The 25,377-nt window shown below is 35.0% G+C and overlaps 1 long non-coding RNA gene across 4 annotated transcripts; it reads right to left on the reverse strand.

The window, feature by feature from the left end:
* Positions 1-2,305: 2,305 nt before the first annotated feature.
* On the reverse strand, positions 2,306-5,399 carry LOC107927141 (uncharacterized). 4 transcript variants are annotated; one of them, XR_005899758.1, is made up of 6 exons: positions 5,019-5,343; positions 4,383-4,663; positions 3,924-4,005; positions 3,505-3,571; positions 2,932-2,991; positions 2,306-2,566 (listed from the first exon to the last, which is right to left on the reverse strand). It is a non-coding gene; the product is annotated as an uncharacterized lncRNA (long non-coding RNA). The 4 variants fall into 4 exon arrangements; XR_001692394.2 differs by having other exon boundaries at positions 4,383-5,399; XR_001692406.2 differs by having other exon boundaries at positions 3,485-3,571; positions 4,383-5,353.
* Between the last annotated feature and the right edge of the window lie 19,978 nt (positions 5,400-25,377).

Below are 25,377 nucleotides of genomic sequence, written 5' to 3' on the forward strand. Positions count from 1 at the left end.
TAAGATGTAGTGATTTAAGTGTAGTGTTTGTATTATTTTGTATTTATAATTTTTTGAATTGAATGATTTAAATAAAATTTTATTGTACATTAATATCATTTGTATTTGTCTTTAACAGTTTTTACACATAAAATAAAATGCAAGCAAATATTAGTTGATTGATTATCTAATATTTAACTAATATTAAGTTGTATTATATGGCCAGATCATAATGCAAAAAGATAATTTATATTAATAGATAATCTAAATGGTTCACAATCTAATCAAAATTAAGTAATTCGATTGAAAGATTATTATGACATTTATCAAGTTCAATTGGGGAGATACATTGTCTTAAGTATCGGAGTGGATAACTCCAGAAGATATAGATATAGATGTGATTGTTTGGGCTGACAATACATTGGACAAGACCCTAGTTGAATTTATCCTAGTTCCGTTTATGGATTTATTCACTTGTGACATTCATAGTGTAACATACCTTAATCTTGAGTGAATGATGGACTATGTATGCATAGTTAATATACTTTAATGTATTAAAAGCCTGAGTTTAAATAGATAAGGAACCAAAAGCTAGTAGGTTGGGTATACAACTTTTGCATGATGTAGCATTATTCCACAACAATGGAATCATAGCCCCATAAGGGTAACTGATATCCTCTCATTGGAATTACATGATTGATGAAAAAGGAACATGCCTACGGGTCATTTGTAATAAGACAAATAATTTAATTACTCTGTGTTAGTAATTGACTTTTTCACATTGGACATTCTATGAGAGTAACACACCTATGACAAATTCATTAGACAATCACTTAATGAGTAACTTTCTTAATGATATTATAATAAGGAAAAGTTTAATCATGGTACTATAATGACTAAATGATTAAATAATGTTATAATTAATAGGTGATGAGCTAAAACTTAATTGCGAATTATTTGAGCCCTAAATATGTCCAACTGATCCCTCCATTAGCTCGAGATAAATCGAAACGAATTATTTAATTTGTATATAAAAAGATATTTTAATAAATTTTCAATTGAGATTATTATAATTGATTTGTGACAACTATGTATAGAAGATATTTATCTTTTACCTAAAATTATAAAATATCCTCATATTAATATACACTCCCACACTCATAAAAAAAAACCAAAATCAACCATAAAATCAACATTGAAATTGATATAATTTATTTATGCATATGAACTAATTCAACAAGTAATATAGAAAAAAATTATGCGCAAAAATGTTCTATTATCTAGGGCTAAGAAAAACCGAAAAATTGAAAATTGACTTGAGTCAAGATATTTTAACTATTTATGAAATGTAATTTTAAAAATTATTGTTAATTGATTTTTTTTAATTGGGGTTGGGGAATAAGGTTGCTTGGGATTGAATTCAAGTTCTTATGCATATAACATGATACTTTTGCCACTAAGGCTGAGTAAAGAAACTAAGAAAACTAAAAAAAGTATTGTTTGGTTCAATTTCGGGATGGTGTTATCACCCAAACCGCACAATTGAGTTTGGGTTTGATTTTTTTCACATGGAACCCATTGTATCCAAATCATACCAAATGAAAAAAAAAATCTATGTTTAAAGGAATAGTCCTAATAGAATAATAAATTGCCCATTTTAATATCTATATGGACTAATTCATTTAACCTTATTGTTATTATTATTACACTACAGCAAAATAGATTTTTAGTGGCTTTTTTAGGCCTATAGCGACCCTTATAAGCGCCGCTAAAACCAAAAGCGCCGCAAAAAATGCCATTATAGAACATGACCTTTAGCGGTGCTTTTCCCAAAAACGCCACTATAGAATATGACTTTTAGCGGCGCTTTTCCCCTAAACACCGCCATAGAACCTAACTTTTAGCGGCGCTTTTTCACAAACACCACTATAGAACATGACCTTTAGTGGTGCTTTTTCCACAAAAAGCCGCTATAGAATCAGACCTTTAGCGGCGCTCTCCCACAAATGCAGCTATAAAACATGACTTTTAGCGTTGCTTTTCCCAAAAATGCCACTATTAAACAGACCTTTAACGACGCTTTCTCACAAACGTCGCTAAAGAACATGACCTTTAAAAAAATATTTTAATTAAATAATATTTATTTCTATGATAAATATTATATTATGTTTTATTTTTGAAATTTAAACTTTAAACTATATACTTTTAAGGATAAAAATATTAATTAAATTAAATTTTCTATTAAAATTTTAACTTTAAAACTAAATATAAAAATTAATAAATTTAGAATTTAGAATTTAAATATTATGTTCAAATAAATGAGCAATTTACCTCACAACTCATCTGATCTATATTAACTCAGACAATTATAAAAGAAACTACAAAACACGTAATAATTAACAATCATGATTAAAGAAGCTAGTATACAAGGTAGCTACAAAACCCAGTTTCAATAACACCAAATTCAAGTTCCAACTAAGATAAACGACCATGGAATGCAACACTAAATAACCTTCCACTTGAAGAAGTGCTAAGCCTTAGCTTTTCCAACTTGAAGAGATTGAATCCTCTGCTACACCTTCAATATCTAAAGGATACAAAACCAAATGATCAGATAAACCAACAAACTTGGTAAACAACAGAGATGTTAAAAATAAATATATATATATAGCCATTAAGGCTGAAAAAAAAATAACAAACAATTATGTGCAGCTTTAGTAGCAGGTTGAACCATACTAACAAACAATCTCAATCATAGCTCTTCCATGTGTCACAAATAGGCATTTTTTCTAATGATTGCCTAAACTATTCAATTGTTTAACAAGGAAAAATAGTATTAATTTGCAAAAAGCAGAACAGAAACATGTTGCACTACTGTTGTTTAACGTCATATAGAAATGTCTTATATAGCATAAAAGAGAACTAAGGCATATAAAAAAGAAGAACACCAACCGCTTCTCTCTTTTGTGTTGTTCCTCTTCCAAATCTTGAAGAGATGAATCAAGCCGCTTCCTAAGGACAAAGAAACAAAGTTATAAAATTATACATATGATAGTTACAATGTCGCATAAGACATTTCAAAAAATTTTGGTGTCATTTCTTAAAACATCTAATTACTTCCATGACATTTCAAAAAATTTTGGTGCCATTTCTTAAAGTAAGAGACTTCTAGTTCCTATTTAGAATGATTTCAAAATGAAACGGGATAAAGGTAGCAAGCTATAAATCCCAACGTTTTCTTGCCCAACCAAGAAGACAAAATGAGTTCTCAAAACTTAAAATTCAGATAGAATGAATATGATCAAAGCTAATATAATATAGCAATCTAATACCACGATAATAAAAAATGTGGAGCACAATAAGAATATTCAATTGCAAAGCCAAATGAATACAATTAAAACATAAAATGCCAAACATCAAAGAGACTAAGGCCAATATGCATGCCCTTAGTTCTTTATTTCCTAAAATTTATGTTGCTATTAATTGAAATCAAAACAGTTTGCACCTTATATCAGTTCTACCCACCAAAGCAGTTAATGGAAAATAGTCAAAAAGGTCGGTAAAGATCTTCCAAACATTAGCATTTCCATATCTGTAACCAAGCATTGTAAAAAGTATTATCACGGATTTGCAAGAGAAAGAAGCAACTACAATCGAAGCAAATACAGTACCAATTTATTTTCTTAACTGGAAATAAGCGTAGTTTAAGAAATATCATGAAGATAAAAAAGATAATGAATAGACATTTAGTAGAGCTAGCACATTTAAGGCTATTATTACTACACCCTTTCAAATGAAGGTTATGCACACTCTTGAGTGATCTGGCAAGAGAAAAGAATGACTAAAGATTTCGCTTGACATTTACTACAATAATTGGTTAAAAGCTCATATTAGAGCTTGAATTAAGTTAGTGTCAGATTGGTTATCTGAAGAAACCATCTTACCCTTATCCTAATTATTATTCTTCTGCATTTTCCTCTGGCCGTCAAGATTCTTTGCCAACTCTTTCAGTCTCATTTGCTTTAGCTGTTAATCAATAAAACATAGAACAATAACCCAAAAATGAATAAAGTTTAATCCAAATACGAAAAGGAACAATCATTTTCTCCACCACACATTAGAAATTATATTTTAACAAGGAAACAAATAGAGAATAAAAAAGAATTAGCAATTTTCATTCAATTCAATTGCTGGAAGTGTTTTTTTTTTTCAATCTTAAACTTAAAAGATGCTATATTTTTAAGGACAATATTTGAATTCAGTATTCATTTTTAACTAAATACTATTACTTTACTTTTATTCTATCAATAGTAAAAAATAGTAGTAAATGACCAAATTTAGCCTAAAAAATCAGCATTTCAAATTAAAAAGTTGATAATAATAAAATGGAAAAAAAATAGTACTTGATTTAGGAGCAATTTTTCAGCCGTTTTACGGATATTAGCCTGAGCGTTTTCTCTCTGTCGACGTCGAGCAATGATGGTGCGGCGCTTGGGAATAGGTGTGGCACCGTCGAAGACGAAAACAGGTTTAATTAGTTTTTAGATATAAAAGCTTGCAAATTCTCCTAAAAAATCCTAAAAAATGCGCTTTTCGAATCATTTCTCCCTTCTCATCTCGCATCGCTTTCTTGAATTGAACCATCCAAATACTTGCATCTTCAAAAACAAAACACACACACGCACTGGTGCGAGCGGTCAATTTTAGAAGAAGAGGAGGAAGATTGGGGGGAAAAGAAGAAGAGAGTAGCAGAGAAGAGAGAAGGAAGAGTTGAGAGAATAATACTGTAATTGCATAAAAAAATTAAACTCAGCATGCACCAGGTGCTAAAAGAAGAGGAGGAGGAATAACGGCCTTAACAGCTGTCATTCAGTTACAAAAATCCCACCCAAAACGTACCGTTTTTGTATAACAATTTTAACAGAAATAAACAGAAATTAACAATTATTTTAATCCATAATTATGTGCCATAACACGCACAAAGTAAATAATTTGTTAAAACAATTTAAAATTACAAGTGTTAGGGATTCAGATTTCACCGATGGCGAGTTTCTTTCCGGCTAGGGTTTTGACGGACACGTGGTAGCTGACGGGAGCTAGCAGTTCCCATAGAGCGTGAACTCCTATTTTGGCTTGCTCAGTAAGAATTCAAAATTTTTGTTTTTTTATCGTCGACTTGTACAAGCTGAAGTAGGAGGAGGAGGAGTTACTGCTATTGATGAGGGTGGTTGAGAAGAAGAGGAGCTTAAAGTAGCAAAAGTAGGGGAACGATGATGATGAAAACGGTGGTGGCGGAGAGAAACACCTAAAGGGTGTTTTGAGGATACCGATTTTAGGGGGAAAAATTAAAGGTTTTAGGGGGAAATTTTGGGGATAAAATGATACAATTTTTTTTAAAGTAAAATGATTTTTTGCAACGCCGCTATTGCTTATCTTTTTCGACGTTTTTATGAAAAAATGCAGCAAAAAAATCATTTCATTTTAAACAAAATGACGTTTTGGTTTGCTAAAATTTTTTTATTTTGTCTGCTAAAAATTATTAGTTAAGTGATTTTATAAAACATTTATTATTACTATTTTTTATAAATTGGATTTTTATAAAAAAAACTAAGTACTCTCAAAAAAATATCGTATATTTTAATAAGAAAACAAATGATTAAATGGCTGTAATTAATTATTAAGTTAGAATTATCCAATGTAAGTAATCAATCTTTCACATATCAAATTTTTATTAAAGATTGAGACGTTAATCTTGATTTTATATTATTCTTTTCCGATCTAATTTCCATTTTATTAGAGATATTTCTTCTTAACTAAAATATAACTATTTTGCTAGATGTTCGATATGGAATGATTTTAGTTTTTGTATTTCATTTTTATTTGTTATAATTTGGTCCTATCCAAAATAGGTAGTTACGTGTCCATATCAATCTGTTACTTTTTTTTATCAATGTTTTTTTAAATCTAATATTTAAATATATCAAATAATTTAGATTAAATATTTTTAAATATAAAAGCATTAATTGATTGTATAAAATTTCATCTTTTAACAAATCTCAAGTATACCTTAAATCCTAAACTATTTAATATATATAAAGTTTATCTATTATCTATTAAATAATTTAAACTATAATCATAATTTTAATATATTAAAATTAATATTATCTCTTTTACAATTATATAAGAAATTATTTAATATATAAATAAAAAACACTAATTAATCTAAACCTTAAACCCCTATCCTTTATTCCCTAAGCCCTAAATATTAAACCATAAAACATAAATCATAAACCCCTAACCCTTAACCATTAACCCCTAAACTTTAAACCCCTACCCTTAAATTATAAATCATAAACCATAATCCCTAAACCCATAATCCATAAACTTTAAAATAGTAGCTCTTAAAACTTAAACCCTAAACCATATACTCTAAATCATAAACCCTAAACTATAATGATAATTATTTCAAAAAGCGCCACTAATTCCACTAAAGCCCAACATAAAATGACGGCGTTGTGCTTAATTTTTTGCGGCGTTTTTCAAAAAGCGCCGCTAGTGGTCGACCTATAGAGGCGTTTTTTAAAAAGCGCCGCTAATGATCGATCTATAGCAACGTTTTTCAAAAAGCGCCGCTAATGCCACTAAACTTCAACATAAAACGACGACGTTCTGCTTAATTTTTTTCAGCGTTTTTTTCAAAAAGCGCCGCTAATGGTCGACCTATAACAGTGTTTTTTAAAAAGCGCCCTAATGCTCGATCTATAGAGGCATTTTTCAAAAAGCGCCACTGATGTTTAATCTATAGTGTGTTTTTCAAAAAGCGCCGCTAATGCTCTATCTATAGCGACGTTTTTTATCCAAACGCCTCTAAAAACACCACTAATAACATGTTTTGCTATAGTGTTATTATTGTTATTATAAACAACAACAACAACAACTAGATAGGATCATACAAAAAGATAAAGTTATAAAAAACTTTCATAAAAAAGTAATAAAAGTGTAATTTTATATTAGAGTGAGGGGGTGTTTGATAAAAAAAATTCAGGTGCTAAAAAATTATGTATTGAATTTTTACTGTTAAATTTTTATAAGTGTTGAATTTATATTAGAAATTTGTTTGATAAATTAATACATATAAGTATTGAATAAAAGTAAATACTAATTTTAAAAGGTTATTTATTTTTAATTCTAATCTTTTTAATATAATATTTTATATTATTTTAGATAGTTTTGGATAAAAGATATGTAGGGAAATTTGAAAACCTCTTTTTTTTTTTAATATGATAATTTATTTTAATTTTTAAAATCAACTTTATATTTTCTACATTAAGTGATAATTAGTTACCTACCTACTTATTTTATTCAACATTTTTTTATTGAAAATTTTATACTGGGTAAAAAAATTAAAATGATTATCAAAGACATTTAAAATATTAAATGTTAAATGAAAATTTTCAATGATTTATCAAATATACTCTAAGTGAATCATTTCTTAAATTTAATAATTATAAGTATAAGCATAATTCTAATTTTAGGAAAATAATTTATTAAACTTTATAATGTTTTATTTACAAAAGACACAATTTTTTACAATTATATAAGTTTGATAGTTTTGAATTTAATCAATTATATGACATTATTGTTGTAACACCCCTCGCCTGGTCTGGTCATTGGACTCGAGCTATAGGATACTACAACAATATAACATGCACCTAAGGCAAATAGATAAAATGAAAGTAGACCTCGAAGGCAGACATAACGCGAACAACCTTGTGTACAGACATCTCGCGAACAGTCTTATTGTGGTACGTTCCTCTAACAGATACATTGTAGATTGTCTTATGAACAACTACATTACGGACTGTCCCATGAACAAATAAACTACGGACAATCACGCGAACTAACAAACTGCGGATTGTCTCACTAACAGTCCAACAACGGAAAAATTCAATATCTAAACTCAACCCTAGTATATTCAAACGTTTGATAAATGCCAAAAGTACCCCATTCTTAATGTGTTTTTGGATGATAATTCAAGTTAAAATGGTGAATTTTATTCTCCTAATTCTTTAAATTTATGTTTCTATACTTAGGAGAGCATTTGGGAGCAAAAGGAGTAAAAACGAGCGAAAATCGAAAAATTAAAGCAAGTTTCAAGAGCCACACAGGTTGGACACACAGTTAGGTTCCAGACCATGTGGATTTTGCGAATCGCATTTCAAACATGTGAGAAAATGTAATTTTAGGTTTTTCGGGCATTCTAAAACCTATAAATGACACAAATAAGAAGATAGGAGAGAGCCGTCATAGAATATTGAAGAAAACAACTTGAAAAACATCATTGAAGTAGATTCTGAAGTAGATTTCCATCAAGATTGAAAATCTCCTTTTGATTTCTTTGAAGTTTATTATGAGTTTATTTGTTTCTTATGATTATACTGTCTTTGGGATGTTTTTATTTGCTAGCATGAACTTATTTTCCAAATACCTAGGGAGATGAACCCTAAGATAGATTATGTTATTTGATTTCTAATTTTACGCAATAAATACTTGGATCTTGTTTTCAATTATGTGTGATTAATTATTGGTTTAATATTTCTAGATTATTAATCCATGTTTGATGTGCTTAAATCAGGGAGGAATAAACCCTATTTAAGAGTAGATTTAGCTTAATTGAGTGGAGTTGCATGTAATCCTAGAAATAAGACTACATAAATCTATCGAATTAGAGTCAAATCTAATAGGGGATCTATAAATCGAGTTAATACAACAATAGGGTTTTTTTAATTAGAAATAAATTTTAATTAGTCAACCTAGTGTTAGTTGCCCTTAGTCTTGAAAAGAGATATTAGCATAATTTATGGATTTCTTCAGATCAAGATACTAAGTGAAGAAATTGCGTAATTTAGATTGATAGTGATAGGTGAAGTCTAGGTGAATTCTTTCCTAGGAATTGTCTTGCTTCTTGGTTTTTAATCGTTTATTTTCCTGATTTGTTCTTTGTCATGTTCTTTAGTTAATTAATTTAGTTAATTTTAGTTTTAATCAATCACTCAAATTATTCGGTTAAATAATAGAAAGACAGTAATTACTAGTACTTTTAGTCCTCGTGGGAACGATATCTTTGCTCACCGTAGCTATACTATTAATTGATAGGTGTAACACCCCAAACCCGGCCCAGAAGTTATGATCGGATCCGACATGCCACATCGAAGCGTTCAAAACATTTTATATTGTTGATCCAGAAAAACTTGCTTAGTGTTTTAAAAGATAATTTCATTATAGGTTAAAGTGAATGGAAGCTGTGCACCAGGTAGGAAACCAGAAAAGAGGTGGTGAGTCCATCGAACTGCTTAAGTACCAAGCTCCTTTCGGATCCAATCCTAGACATGCATGCCGCTATTGCCACACCTTAACGTCATGGATATTTCTAGGAAACCGATTTGATTAAGTCATTTTTAGGAAAAGTGATTAATTTTGGAAAATACTTTCATTGCGGAAGCTTTGCTTGTTGTCGTGTTATTTTGAAATCAATTGTTGTTTTTGAAAACGCGCCCTAAAGCTATCCAATTTCAACAGTTAAGATAAGTAATACCTATCTTAGTAATACATATTAAAACCATCAAAAATAATTAAGCGGCCTTATTACATTTAAAAACCCCAAAAGTTCAAACGTAAATAAAAGGATGTCCAGTTCACCAAAAGAAAATCAAACTTTTAGAACGGGTGGCCACTCCGAATTCCCTCACAGCTCCAAGCCCACTATGGTTGGGGATTACCTGCGTGGATGAAAATAAAAGGGGTGAGTTTGGGGAAACTCAGTGTGTAAATTAACCCAACCATAGCCTATATCAGCTCAAACCACAGAAATAGAATAAGTTGGCCTTAGCCCAGAACAGAATTCAGAATAAAGCCCATAGGCCCATAACAGAACAGAACAGATATTACATGTTTATGCAGAAACCCAACCCAGATTCATCCATAACACCCCCGTACCAGCCTTACACCATGTGGGGAGACTACTCGACCCACCCAACCGCTACACACCACAGAAATCGCAGCGAGACTGCCAGATATTATGACGAAGTCACCAGATACAGATATTGTGGCAGAGCCACCAGAACAGATATATGTGGCAGAGCCACCAGATCAGATAATTGTGGCATAGCCACCAGGACAGATATATGTGGCAGAGCCACCAGATCAGATAATTGTGGCATAGCCACCAGGACGCTTCCTCCATAGTATAACCCAAGTCCCCATGCAACAGATATATAATCATGGCATACATCATACAGAATCAGATCGTCATGCTTTTCAGTCAAAAGTAACCCTAGGGGTATAATGGTAATTTTGCATACATAGGGGTATTCAAGTAATTTAACTATTCTTAAGGTTTTCATACATAACATAGCCATTTACGTACGATCAGAAACACTTACCGCGTTTTCTTAAAAATTTGGACCTATTGGCCCATTATCCCGTTTTTGGCCCATTAAGCCCAAAAATATCGAAATGCACAGAATCGCGCACTCTGCAGTCTTATCACTTTAATTTTCCATATACATCAAACTATTAATCTCATGAGCATTCACACACTCGCAAGATCTCAAAATACCGGCTTTTCGGCATTTCGGCTTTTCGGCTTGTGCCGATCTAGTCTATAAGAGGGTGTTAGTTACACACCTGTTTGCGACGATATACTGACGAGATCCACACACGAACCGCCTACAATTGGATTACTAACACGTTAATCTAACTATTGAAATACAAACTACGTATTAACCCCTTACAATATTTGGCCAACCACACCTACAGATCATAGTAAGCTTATAAGAAATCAATAAGCAACTTATTAACAAATTTTTGTCAATGTTTACCACATAATCATAATTTCACTGCAAGTTGTCTTCCTGAGCAACAGTCACTAAATTATTTATAACTGGAGCTACGAAACTCCAAATCAAGTGACGCTAATTTACCCTGAAAATAGACTCATATATCTTCTATCCATAAAATTTTCAGAATTTTTGGTTTAGCCAATCAATACCAGATTTTTCTCAAAGTTTTTCCATGTTTCACTGTTTGACTAATCTGACCACTCTTCATTACGAATCAAATTTCTCATTGTACAGAATTCAAAATATGTTCTTGTTTATTTCATTTGAAACTAGACTCATTAAGCTTTAATTACATAATTTATTCAGCTTCTAATTCATCTCCCACAATTTATGGTGATTTTCCAGAGTCACATTACTGTTGTTGTCCCAAGCAGATTTATTACCAAATTCACTCTTTCACACATAAATTGCATGCATGTTATTTAAACATGTATATCACCAATCAATCATCACATATCTATGAATTTACTTAAGTATAATCTCCATTTCATCATTTTAAAGCACAACATATTAGCCGATTTTTCCCTTTAGCATCTAAGGCACATGCATGCTCATTTGTTTGGCTCAACTTCACCTATCTTCCATTTTTCATCAAAAGAACATGAAACAACAACCATTTCCTTCATTTTAATTCATGACTAAATGCTCACAACACAACTAAAAACCAAAATATGCTTCAAGAGTTAAGGTAGAATCAAGAAGAACTCATGAACATCAAGATAGAAGCAAACTACCATGAACTTACCTTCAATTTTCTTCCCCAAGTGACCGAACATTCAAGAGCTTTCTCCTCTCCTTTCTCTTCTCTAACTTTCGGCTATGATGAACAAAGATGGACAAAAATTTGTTCTTTTCACCCCTTTTTCTTTTAATAAAATTTCATATTTCATCCATTTAATTCTTTAATACAAAAGACATGAAAGGCCCATCATGGAACATTTACCTAAACCATTATCATGGAACATTTACCTAACCCATTATCATGGAATATTTACCTAATCCATTATCATGGAACATTTACCTAACCCATTATCAATTTGTACCATGAATTATGGATATCAAGTGCTCATATTGTCTACAACAACATGATGGCTGGCCACTTCATGTAAAATGGGAGGTTTGTCATGCAAATCCTCCTATTTTGCACTCCTATTTATTTGGCCACTTCAATTTAGCCTATAGCATTTTCAAACATTTTCACATAGGTCCTATTTCATAATTTCACCCCATTTTTCTTAAAGAACAAAAATTAACTAAAATTGTCGGGTTCTATCTTAAGCTTGGGCCTTCTAGAGGCCTACTAACATAATTAAACCCATGCCAACATTCACAGAATTTCTGAAAATTGGGGCGTTACAACTCTACCCTCCTTAAAGAAATTTCGTCCTCAAAATTTACCTGATCCAACTAGTTGAGGGTATTGTTGACGCATAGTCTCTTCTGATTCCCAAGTAGCTTCTTCCCTTCCATGATTACGCCAAAGTACTTTCACTAACGGGACAGATTTCCTTCTGAGAACCTTAACATCTCGAGCCAATATTTGCATAGGCTTCTCCTCAAAGGTCAAATCAGTCTGACCTTCAATTTCTGCAACTGGCAGGACATGAGCAGGGTCAGCACGATAATGCCTGAACATGGAGACGTGAAAAACATCGTGAATCCTGTCTAACTCTAGAGGCAATTCCAACCGATAAGCCACTGGGCCTACTCGCTTCAAAACCCGATAAGGCCTAATGAACCGCGGACTCAACTTACCCTTCTTACCGAACCTTAATATCTTCTTCCAAAGAGAAACCTTTAAGAAGACCATATCACCTACTGAGTACTCAATCTCCTTACGCTTCAAATCTGTATACGACTTTTGCCTATCAGATGCTTCTTTTAACCGGTCCCTAATTATTCTGACCTTATCCTCAGTATCAGCTACCAACTCTGGTCCAAGAATTTGTCGCTCTCCTAGTTCGGTCCAACAACTAGGTGTACGACACCTTCGTCCATACAGTGCTTCATACGGTGCCATTCGAATACTCACCTAGTAACTGTTATTGTACGCAAATTCTGCCAACGGCAAGTAATCCTCCTAACTACCTTGAAAGTCAATCACGCATCCCCTCAACATATCCTCCAGAATCTGAATAACCCTCTCTAACTGACCATCAGTTTGGGGATGGAAAGCCGTACTAAAGTTCAATCGCGTCCCTAATGCCTCATGCAACTTTTACCAAAACCGAGATGTGAATCTGAGATCCCGGTCAGAGACAGTCGAAACTGGGACTCCATGAAGTCGTACAATCTACGCCACATACAGCTTGGCTAACTTTTGAAGCGAAAAGTCAGTACGTACAGGTATGAAATGGGCTGATTTGGTCAACTTATCCACAATCAGCCACACCGAGTCTTTCTTTGATGGTGTCAAAGGCAACCCACTCACAAAGTCCATGGTTACCCTCTCCCACTTCCAAAGTGGTATCTTCACCGGCTGTAACAGTCCAGAAGGTAATTGATGCTTAGCTTTCACTTGTTGGCATGTCAGACAATTTCCTACAAACTCCGTTACTTCTCGCTTAAGTCCAGGCCACCAGTACAATTCTCGCAAGTCGTGATACAACTTATTCCCTTCAGGATGCATGGCACATAGTCCCCCATGAGTTTCCTTCAATATTGTCTGCCTTAAATCAGAGTCCCTCGGAACACAAATTCTTCCTCGGAAACACAGAACTCCATCACCATTTAAACCGAACTCAGAAGTTTCCCCTTCATTAACTTGTTGAAAACGAGCAACCAAAGACTCATCTTCCAACTGCCTTTCCTTAATCTGGTCCACCCAGGTTGGCCTTACTTGCAATTCAGCCAACAAACTGCCATCATCATACAGACTCAAACGAGCAAACATTGCTCTCAGATCAGATATGGTTCTACGACTTAAAGCATCAGCTACCACATTAGCCTTGCCTGGGTGATACTCGATCGAACAGTTATAATCCTTAAGCAACTCAATCCATCTCCTTTGCCTAAGGTTCAGCTCTTTCTGAGTCAACAAATACATAAGACTCTTGTGGTCTGTGTATATAATACACCTCTCCCCGTACAAGTAATGTCTCCAAATCTTAAGTGCAAATATCACTGCCGCCAACTCCAAATCATGAGTAGGATAGTTCCCTTCGTGAGGTTTAAGCTGTCGTGATGCATATGCAACCACCTTACCCTCCTGCATTAACACGCAGCCCAAACCCACGTGTGATGCGTCACTGTACACAGTAAAATCCTTCCCAGACTCCGGCTGAATCAACACAGGTGCTTCAGTCAGAACTTTCTTCAACTTCTCAAAAGTTTCCTGCTGCTTCTCAGTCCATACAAACGGTACTCCTTTCCTTATGAGTTTTATTAGAGCTGCTGCCATCACAGAAAAACCTTCCACAAACTTTCTGTAGTATCCTGCCAACCCTAGGAAACTTTGAATTTTCGACACCGTCCTAGGTGGCTTCCACTCCAAAATTGCTTCAATCTTTCGAGGGTCTACCTTAATCCCTTCAGGAGAGACTACATGTCCTAAGAAGGTTACCTCCCTCAACCAAAATTCACACTTGCTGAACTTCGCAAAGAGTTCCTTCTTCCTTAACACTCGCAGCACTATACGGAGATGCTCATCATGTTTCGCTTCAGTTTCAGAATATACCAGGATATCCTCAATGAAGACGACTACGAATCGATCCAAGAATGGTTGGAACACCCGATTCATCAAATTCATAAATGCTGCAGGAGCGTTCGTCAGTCCAAATGGCATAACCAAAAACTCGTAATGACCATACCGAGTCCTAAATGCCGTCTTATGGATATCCGCCTCCTTGACCCTTAACTGATGATATCCAGATCGGAGGTCGATTTTAGAAAATACAGAAGCTCCTCTAAGTTGGTCAAATAGATCGTCAATCCTTGGCAGTGGATACTTATTCTTAATTGTCAATTTGTTCAACTGGCGATAATCAATGCACATCTGCATTGTACCATCCTTCTTCTTCACGAATAGCACCGGTGTTCCCCATGAAGACACGCTTGGCCTAATGAAGGCCCTATCCAGCAACTCTTGAATTTGTGCCTTTAGCTCCACCAACTCCTTCGGTGCCATTCTATACGGTGCGATAGACACTGGTGCCGTTCCAGGCAATAAGTCGATTCCAAACTCCACTTCTCGGTTAGGAGGCAATCTTGGAAGCTCCTCCGGAAAAACATCTTGGAACTCCTTTACGGTCCTAACCTTATCCACTGTCAGTCCCTCCTCTTCTGACTGACTTACAAATGCTAAATAGGCCTCACAATCTTTACGAATCCACTTCTCGGCTCTTAATGCGACACCACTTTGGACAAATAATCACTTCGCTCACCTATCATCATAACCTCCTCATCCTTTGTGGTCCTTAACACCATTCGTTTAGCAGCACAATCCAGGGTCGCCTTATGCTTAACAAGCCAGTCCATTCCTAAAATGAGATCAAACTCTCCGAATGGTAACTCCATCAGATCTCCAGGGAAAACCTTGCCTTGAGTTTCTAAGGGTACATCCCTATATAGTTTGTCTACCCTAACCGAATGACCTAAATGACTTAACACAGATACCCCACTCACCATCTTCTTAGAGTGCACACCCAACAACCCAGATATGACACATGCAACATAGGAATGAGTAGATCCAATATCCACCAAAGCAGTATATGGCATGCCAGAAACCAAGAACGTACCAGTTATGACATCAGGTGCGTCGCCCTTCTCTCGACGGCGAGCTGCATACACCAAAGCTGGCTGTCGAGCTTCAGCATTTCTGACACCCCTGTCAGGTGCCCCCCGACCTCGACCGTTTCTATTTCCACCCCTACCTTGTCCACGTCCTCTCGGTGGTTGGGGTCTACCCCTTACGGGTTGAGAAATCCTCTGTTCAGCAACTTCAACCTGATCAGCTTTCTGAGGGCAGTCCCGTACTCTATGCTCCATAGATCCACATCGGAAACAAGCACCAGAGTGTTTCCTACACTCGTCCAAATGTACCTTACCACAGTCTCCACAGATTGATGGTCTGACCACATTCATCGGTATTGCTCGAACTGGTTCCTCTACTCTTGCTCTCTTAATAATCCTATTTGCACCACCCGAGAGTCCTGAATCCCTCCGGAAATGGTTCCAATCCTTCTCCCAATTTTTCTTTTCAGCACACTTAACCTCCTCAGCGATCCTTGCCTTCTCCACCAAGACCGCGAAGTCTCGCTCCCTCTACGGAGCGATCAACACCCTGAGGTCATCTCTAAGACCATCCTCGAAGCGCACACTTCGGTCATACTCCGTAGCAACTATGCCCACGGCATACCGGCTCAACCTCAGAAACTTGGCCTCGTACTCGACAACTGTTTTACCTTCTTGCACCAGATTCAAGAATTCCTTCCTCCGGGCGTCCACATAACTCGCTCCAACATACTTCCCTTTAAAGGCCGTCTTAAACAGTTCCCAAGTTACCCTATCAGCTGGGGTTCTTTCTCTCACAGTGAGCCACCACTGGTAAGCCTCGTCCCGTAGCAACGATACGACTCCCTTCAGCTTCTGCTTCACAGAGCAATCCAAGTCATCCATAATTTGTTTTGTGGCCTCCAACCAATATTCTGTCACATTCGAGGCGATACCAGACATACCCCTAAAGATCATCGCTCCGTTGGCCTGGAGTCGTTCAGAAATCGATTCTCAAATTCCGTTGCCTGAACTTGTCCCGGCAACCCTTTTCAGAACACGAAGCATTACCTGCGACAGGGCATCATCCTCGGCACCGCGATCATGAGACCCTACCTCTGTTGCCGGTGGTACCGGTGCATCCACCGCCGGTATATGTCCCGAAGACGAAGATCTCGCTCGAGCACTTCCTCGGCTCCGTCCACAACCTCTTGTACTCATATCGTATTATCTTGATTACGAATTTTTATGCATCAATTAATATTCCATTGTTTATTACAGATGTTTTATAAATCAGACAGAAATCCAGAGTTTGTTTTCGCAGAATCGAAGTCTAGCTACAGTTTTAGTCTCTTATCAAATTTTCCTATGGTTTCAGTATCGTCCTATCTAGAGTATCCTAATAGGGTTTCAATACAGACAGATAATTCAGGAGAATATTCAGAAAAGTTCAGAGTAATACTTACAGGCTTGGGCCGGAGATTCGGAATGCCACCTTCTAAAGATCTAAATTTTGAAAATCACGTTTTTCGCAAAAAAAAAATTTGTTTGTTGAAAATCTTTGTTTTTTGTAAACCCATTCCACAGTTAAGTTGTTACAACCTAGGCTCTGATACCACTAAATGTAGCACCCCAAACCCGACCAGACGTTATTAACAGGATCCAACATGCCACATCGAAGCGTTCAAAACATTTTATATTGTTGATCTAGAAAAAACTTGCTTAGTGTTTTAAAAGATAATTTCATTATAGGTTAAAGTGAATGGAAGCTGTGCACCAGGTAGGAAACCGGAAAAGAGGTGGTGAGTCCATCGGACTGCTTAAGTACCAAGCTCCCTTCAGATCCAATCCTAGACATGCATACCGCTATTGCCACACCTTAACGTCATGGATATTTCTAGGAAACCGATTTGATTAAGTCATTTTTAGGAAAAGTGATTAATTTTGGAAAATACTTTCATTGCGGAAGCTTTGCTTGTTGTCGTGTTATTTTGAAATCAATTGTTGTTTTTGAAAACGCGCCCTAAAGCTATCCAATTTCAACAGTTAAAATAAGTAATACCTATCTTAGTAATACATATTAAAACCATCAAAAATAATTAAGCGGCCTTATTACATTTAAAAACCCTAAAAGTTCAAACGTAAATAAAAGGATGTCCAGTTCACCAGAAGAAAATCAAACTTTCAGAACGGGTGGCCACTCCGAATTCCCTCACAGCTCCAAGCCCACTATGGTTGGGGATTACCTGCGTGGATGAAAATAAAAGGGGTGAGTTTGGGGAAACTCAGTGTGTAAATTAACCTAACCATAGCCTATATCAGCTCAAACCACAGATATAGAATAAGTTGGCCTTAGCCCAGAACAGAATTCAGAATAAAGCCCATAGGCCCATAACAGAACAGAACAGATATTACATGTTTATGCAGAAACCCAACCCAGATTCATCCATAACACCCCCGTACCAGCCTTACACCATGTGGGGAGACTACTCGACCCACCCAACCGCTACACACCACAGAAATCGCAGTGAGGCTGCCAGATATTGTGACGAAGTCACCAGATACAGATATTGTGGCAGAGCCACCAGAACAGATATATCTAGCAGAGCCACCAGATCAGATAATTGTGGCATAGCCACCAGGACAGATATATATGGCAGAGCCACTAGATCAGATAATTGTGGCATAGCCACCGGGACGCTTCCTCCATAGTATAACCCAAGTCCCCATGCAACAGATATCTAATCATGGCATACATCATACAGAATCAGATCGTCATGCTTTTCAGTCAAAAGTAACCCTAGGGGTATAATGGTAATTTTGCATACATAGGGGTATTCAAGTAATTTAACTATTCTTAAGGTTTTCATACATAACATAGCCATTTACGTACGATCAGAAACAATTACCGCGTTTTCTTAAAAATTTGGGCCCGTTGGCCCATTATCCCGTTTTTGGCCCATTAAGCCCAAAAATATCAAAATGCACAGAATCGCGCACTCTGCAGTCTTATCACTTTAATTTACCATATACATCAAACTATTAATCTCATGAGCATTCACACACTCGCAAGATCTCAAAATATCAGCTTTTCGGCATTTCGGCTTTTCGGCTTGTGCCGATCTAGTCTATAAGAGGGTATTAGTTACACACCTGTTTGCGACGATATGCTGACGAGATCCACACACAAACCGCCTACAATTGGATTACTAACACGTTAATCTAACTATTGCAATACAAACTACGTATTAACCCCTTACAATATTTGGCCAACCACACCTACAGATCATAGTAAGCTTATAAGAAATCAATAAGCAACTCGTTAACAAATTTTTGTCAATGTTTACCACATAATCATAATTTCACTGCAAGCTGTCTTCCTGAGCAACAGTCACTAAATTATTTATAACTGGAGCTACAAAACTCCAAATCGAGTGACATTAATTTTCCCTGAAAATAGACTCATATATCTTATATCCATAAAATTTTCAGAATTTTTGGTTTAGCCAATCAATACCAGATTTTTCTCAAAGTTTTCCCATGTTTCACTGTTTGACTAATCTGACCACTCTTCATTACGAATCAAATTTCTCATTGTTCAGAATTCAAAATATGTTCTTGTTTATTTCATTTGAAACTAGACTCTTTAAGATTTAATTACATAATTTATTCAGCTTCTAATTCATCTCCCACAATTTATGGTGATTTTCCAAAGTCACATCACTGCTGTTGTCCCAAGCAGATTTATTACCAAATTCACTCTTTCACACATAACTTGCATGCATGTTATTTAAACATGTATATCACCAATAAATCATCACATATCTATGAATTTACTTAAGTATAATCTCCATTTCATCATTTTAAAGCACAACATGTTAGCCGATTTTTCCCTTTAGCATCTAAGGCACATGCATGCTCATTTGTTTGGCTCAACTTCACCTATCTTCCATTTTTCATCAAAAGAACATGAAACAACAACCATTTCCTTCATTTTAATTCATGACGAAATGCTCACAACACAACTAAAAACCAAAATATGCTTCAAGAGTTAAGGTAGAATCAAGAAGAACTCATGAACATCAAGATAGAAGCAAACTACCATGAACTTACCTTCAATTTTCTTCCCCAAGTGACTGAACATTCAAGAGCTTTCTCCTCCCCTTTCTCTTCTCTAACTTTCGGCTATGATGAACAAAGATGGACAAAACTTTGTTTTTTTCACCCCTTTTTCTTTTAATAAAATTTCATATTTCATCCATTTAATTCTTTAATACAAAAGACATGAAATGCCCATCAAGGAACATTTACCTAAACCATTATCATGGAACATTTACCTAACCCATTATCATGGAATATTTACCTAATCCATTATCATGGAACATTTACCTAACCAATTATCAATTTGTAACATGAATTATGGATATCAAGTGCTCATATTGTCTACAACAACATGATGGCTGGCCACTTCATGTAAAATGGGAGGTTTGTCATGCAAATCCTCCTATTTTGCACTCCTATTTATTTGGCCACTTCAATTTAGCCTATAGCATTTTCAAACATTTTCACATAGGTCCTATTTCATAATTTCACCCCATTTTTCTTAAAGAACAAAAATTAACTAAAATTGTCGGGTTCTATCTTAAGCTTGGGCCTTCTAGAGGCCCACTACCATAATTAAACCTATGCCAACATTCACAGAATTCTCGAAAATTGGGGCGTTACAATAAGTGCACTTGCTTTAGTCAGATTTTTAGTTTATTTACGACTGCATCAACGTTTATCAAACATATGAACAACTGCAACATACCAAAACAAATATACACATACATAATGAACAACTGATATTACTTCTACATCCAAATGCCAATTACACCTAGTTACCATCATATTTACATATATGTTTAAGCATTCCATTTCAACATATTAACTCCATCATCACACATTAAAAAATGACCATTCATATGCTTCAAGCATAGTTTGACAATTTACTACCATATATTCTTTGAAAACATTATGCTCAAACAACCAAAATCATAACAATCTCAAATCAAACTCCAAAGCATGAAAAATAAAATATATACAAAACAATTCCTATTTACATGCCACATAATTGCATCTAGAACATTTAAAAGACTACCGAATTAGAAGTTGGATAGTGCGTGCTCCTAGTTGATCCGATTGACGTATTCAACAAAGGACAAGTACAGAAGCAAAAAAATAAGACAGAGTAAGCATTACGAATGCTTATTAAGTTCATAGGTTTAAAACAATAAAATTCACCTCAATTCATATTTTACATAACAAAATAACTAACTACACACTTTCCTGTTACTGCAATTCACAACAGCAAGTGATTTCATCACATAAGAGTCATATAACATTTCAATTTATTCAATTCGATCCAATTCGATACCATTCCATCGAAACCATTGAGCATATACAACATCAATCAGTCAAATTTCTTTTAACATTAATCGACTAGCCCGATGAACTATAATAAATAGATACAGATACACGGGTAGCTACACCGCACCAAATAGCTTGTCAAAGTAATAACTACATTATACCAAAGCACTGTATTGCAAAGCTCGTAGGCATCTATAACTTTTAACATGTCATCCCTCCACCACACCAAAAATCTCTGTAGAGATAACTCTACTAGGTACATTTCATATCCATCATTCTCAATTCACCATCAAATCATCAATTTGTCATATCATATAACATAATTCAAACCAATTAAAGGTCAATTTAGCATTTTCATCAGGTTACCACATTTTCAATTTTATTTAATTTAGTTTTCTATATTCAATAATCGATCAAAATTGTAACACCCCTCACCCGTATCCAACACCGGGACAGGACTCGAGGCATTACCAGACTTAAACATTCATAAACATATAAAATCGGGTCACCAAATTTCGCCCAAAATTAAAACTTCTAGAACATATACGTATCGTCCCTTATACAGGCCATCGAAGCCTATAAGCTACATTAAGGTGGTTCAGGACAAAACCGAAAACATTTGGTAAACTTTGGGCAACTTAATAAATTTCTAGCTTTGGAGTGTCATACGCCCGTGTAGGTGGGCCGTGTGGAGTCACACGCTCGTGTGACTTGAGGCACGCCTATGCCCTTAGCTCTTGGGCAACACTGACTTTTAAACACGACCATGGCACACACCCGTGTGGCCTGCTCGTGTTCAATACTGACTTTGAGACAGGGCTATGGGACACGCCCGTGTGACCTACCCGTGTCCTATACTAACTTATAAATTTTAAGTGTAGGGGACACAAGGCCATAGCACACACCCATGGGAGGGAACCGTGTGTCATACACGGTCTAGACACACGCCCGTGTGTCCAACCATGTGGACCCTAATAGACTATTTTCCAAGCCTTAAGTCACCCCTTTCTACTCCTTATACCATTATACTATGTTTACTAACTTATAAATTAAACATCCATGTTCAGGGCACTAACAACTTATTACTATATCACACATTTATTCCATGGCCATGACCACCTCGAATGGTCCTAAGGCATTCACCATGTATTTATTCCATATACTTCTTATACATAGTGAACAAGCATAATTACAAATCCCCATCACAAGACATTTACACATATCATGGATGAATAGGCTTACAAGCCAAAATCATTATAAGCCACATCTCATGGCTACATACAACAAATCATTATAAGCCAATACATTTGGCTAATCACAACAACATCGATCATAGAAAAACTAAGTCTCTATACATGCCACTCACTTGAACATGTTTAACATATACATGTCAATACTCCAAGGGTAAAGGCTCGATAGTGTGATGCTACCTCTGATGATCTCCAACCCCGAGCTAACCTTTCAAAATTAAAAAGATGGAAAAGGAGAGTAAGCTTTACGCTTAGTAAGTCCATATGAAAATAATAAGCATTATAATAACATGTTTCCTTAGGTAAAACAATTATATTTATGCTTTTATTCATATTCTGGTCAAGCTGTCTACTCGAGTCATAGTCGATAAATTATTTATAACTTGAGCTAAGGAACTCCAAATTAATATCTATTAATTTTCCTAGAAACTAGACTCATATATCTTATTATCATAAAATTTTTAAAATTTTTGGTCTAGCCAATAAGTACAGTTTATTATTCAAAGTCTCCCCTATTTTGCTGTTTGACAGCTTCGACCTTTCTTCACTAAAATTTATTTATCTCCTAGTACGAGACTTGGATAATGTTACCGTCTCTTTTTTCTGAAATTAGACTCATTAATAATTTCATTCATATGAATTTTAACTCATAATTATATTTTTACAATTTATACTGATTTTCCAAAGTTGAGATAGGGGAGTCTGGAATCACTCCGACTCTGTCTTACAAGAATTCAAATATCTCATGATACATAATTCTTTTGCTTACACCGTTTCCTTTATGTGAAACTAGACTCAATAAGATTTAATTACATATTTTATTCAGTCTTTAATTCAATTTTCAAAATTTTTAGTGGATTTTCAAAGTTGAACCAATGCTGCTGTACCAAATCTGTCCTAGTGCAACAAGATAATAACCATCACAATTTGTCGTAGAAATTATTCTCATAAATATCATTCATTCATTTGCGCCATTGTCATAAGTCCATTTCATTTTTCATGTCAAGACTCGTCCAAACATGACAACTCACATGCATCATAATATTATCATATAACATACATTATGTATCATGGTAAGAGCCTTTTATTTCATTTCTCATATTAATCTCATTGAATTTCTCGGAATCTCGATGGATATCCCATTCACCGTCAATTCATACAAGTGATCATTTCATATGCGCACTCCCGCGAACCTCATATCTTACGGTGGGATTTCCAGTCCTGGCTAAATCCTTTGTAATGACAAGCACTCTCAATAAGCTCGGATCTGAATTACCAGTCCAGGCTAAATTCAGACCCTAATCAGATTACCAGTCCGAGCTAAATCCTTAATACACACATATTCTTCGGGAGGCTCGATCACTTAAGGAACACTCGTCCGGGCTAGATCCTTTCTATATTTGAGATCAACGGATTACCCATCCGGGCTAAATCCTTTTCTGCAACACATGCAGGATCTCAAATCATGTAAGCCCATGGTTATCCATCAAATTTCCCTTTTTATTCAACCGAGATTTTTCTCTTTTCATCAAGTATCTCATTATGCATAGCTGCTCATGCCATGTACATCCAATTCAACACATTTCCATGTTTATTTAGACATTAGTCCATAAGATAAACATGGTATTACATATAATTATAATTTGGCATTTGTTACAATATATAATCTTCATATAAACTAAATAAATATCCATCACGCAATGTTAACACATCAATTTAAGTTTAAGTATGAACATTAATATTATTGCATTATCATTGACATATGAACTTACCTCGGTTTCGAGTACATCTATTTATTTCGAGTTTGTGCTTAACCTTATTCAACCTCGTTCTAAGCCCGAATATTGTTTTCCTTGATCTATAATATCACATTTAGCCTACTAATTAGTCACATTATTCATAGGGGTCCAAAAATCATATTTTTACAAATTTGCATTTTGACCCCTAAACTTTTGCATATTTACACTTTTGCCCCAATGTTCGGAAATTAAACTTCATCCTATTTTATTATGTTTTATGACATGCTGGTCATTTTTCATAACTATGACAGCCTCCAATTTCCATTAAATCACCCATTTATGACCAATTTTACAACTTTTACAAAACAGTCCTTTCGAAACCGCTTAGTAAAAGTCGTTTATTAAACACCCAACACTCATTTTCTATCATTAGACATCAAAGTGCATGCATATTACTCATGGGGTAAATTTTTAAACATAAACCCTAACTCAAAATAATGGTAGAAATAGCTAGAACATGTTACTGGATTTCAAAAATGTAAAGAACTTTAAAAACGGGGCTCGGGAGCACTTACAAATGAGCTTGGAAGCTTGAACCAAACCCTAACCATGGCTTCTATGGGGGTTTCGGCTGGTACATGGAGAAGATGACCAAATTTTGGCTATTTTGGCTTTTTAATTCTTTTAATTATTAGTTTACCAAAATGCCCCTAACTTAAAAATATTTTATTACACCCATTCCATGTCTATTTTTGTCCAACAATTAACTAATGGTCTAATTTCCATTTAAGGACCTCCCATTTACAATTTCATAACAATTAGACACCTCTAACATGTAGAACTCAACTTTTGCACTTTTTACAAGTTAGTCCTTTTGACCAAATTGAGTGCCCAAACGTCGAAATTTTCGAACGAAATTTTCACGAAATCATTCCGTGAAATTGTAGACCATAAAAATATAATAAAAATAAATTTTATTACGTCGAATTTGTGGTCCCAAAACCATTGTTACGACTAGGCCCTAATTAGGGATGTTACAGAAATCGTAACAATTCTACTTGATTTATCAAAATCATACCACCTCATAATCTTACCATGAAAAATAAAACAGATATGCAACAACCGAAGTAGTTCAAATTATAGAAGTACAAACTGAAAGCTCGTGTCACTCGTCGTCGACTCTTGCCTTTCTTTTCCCTTTCGACGATCCTGTGTCGTTTTTAGCTACGAATAATAATTCAATAGTGGTTTAACATCAATTTCAATCCAAATCACATTAAATTACAAATTCATATGTATTTTGCAAATTATTCAATTTAGTCCCAAAAATTTATACAGCCATATCTTTCAAATTTGAGGTTTGATTTTAAAATCAATCTCAATTTTCTA

Source organism: Gossypium hirsutum, chromosome A08 (assembly GCF_007990345.1).
Source record: "Gossypium hirsutum isolate 1008001.06 chromosome A08, Gossypium_hirsutum_v2.1, whole genome shotgun sequence".
Lineage (NCBI taxonomy): Eukaryota > Viridiplantae > Streptophyta > Magnoliopsida > Malvales > Malvaceae > Gossypium > Gossypium hirsutum.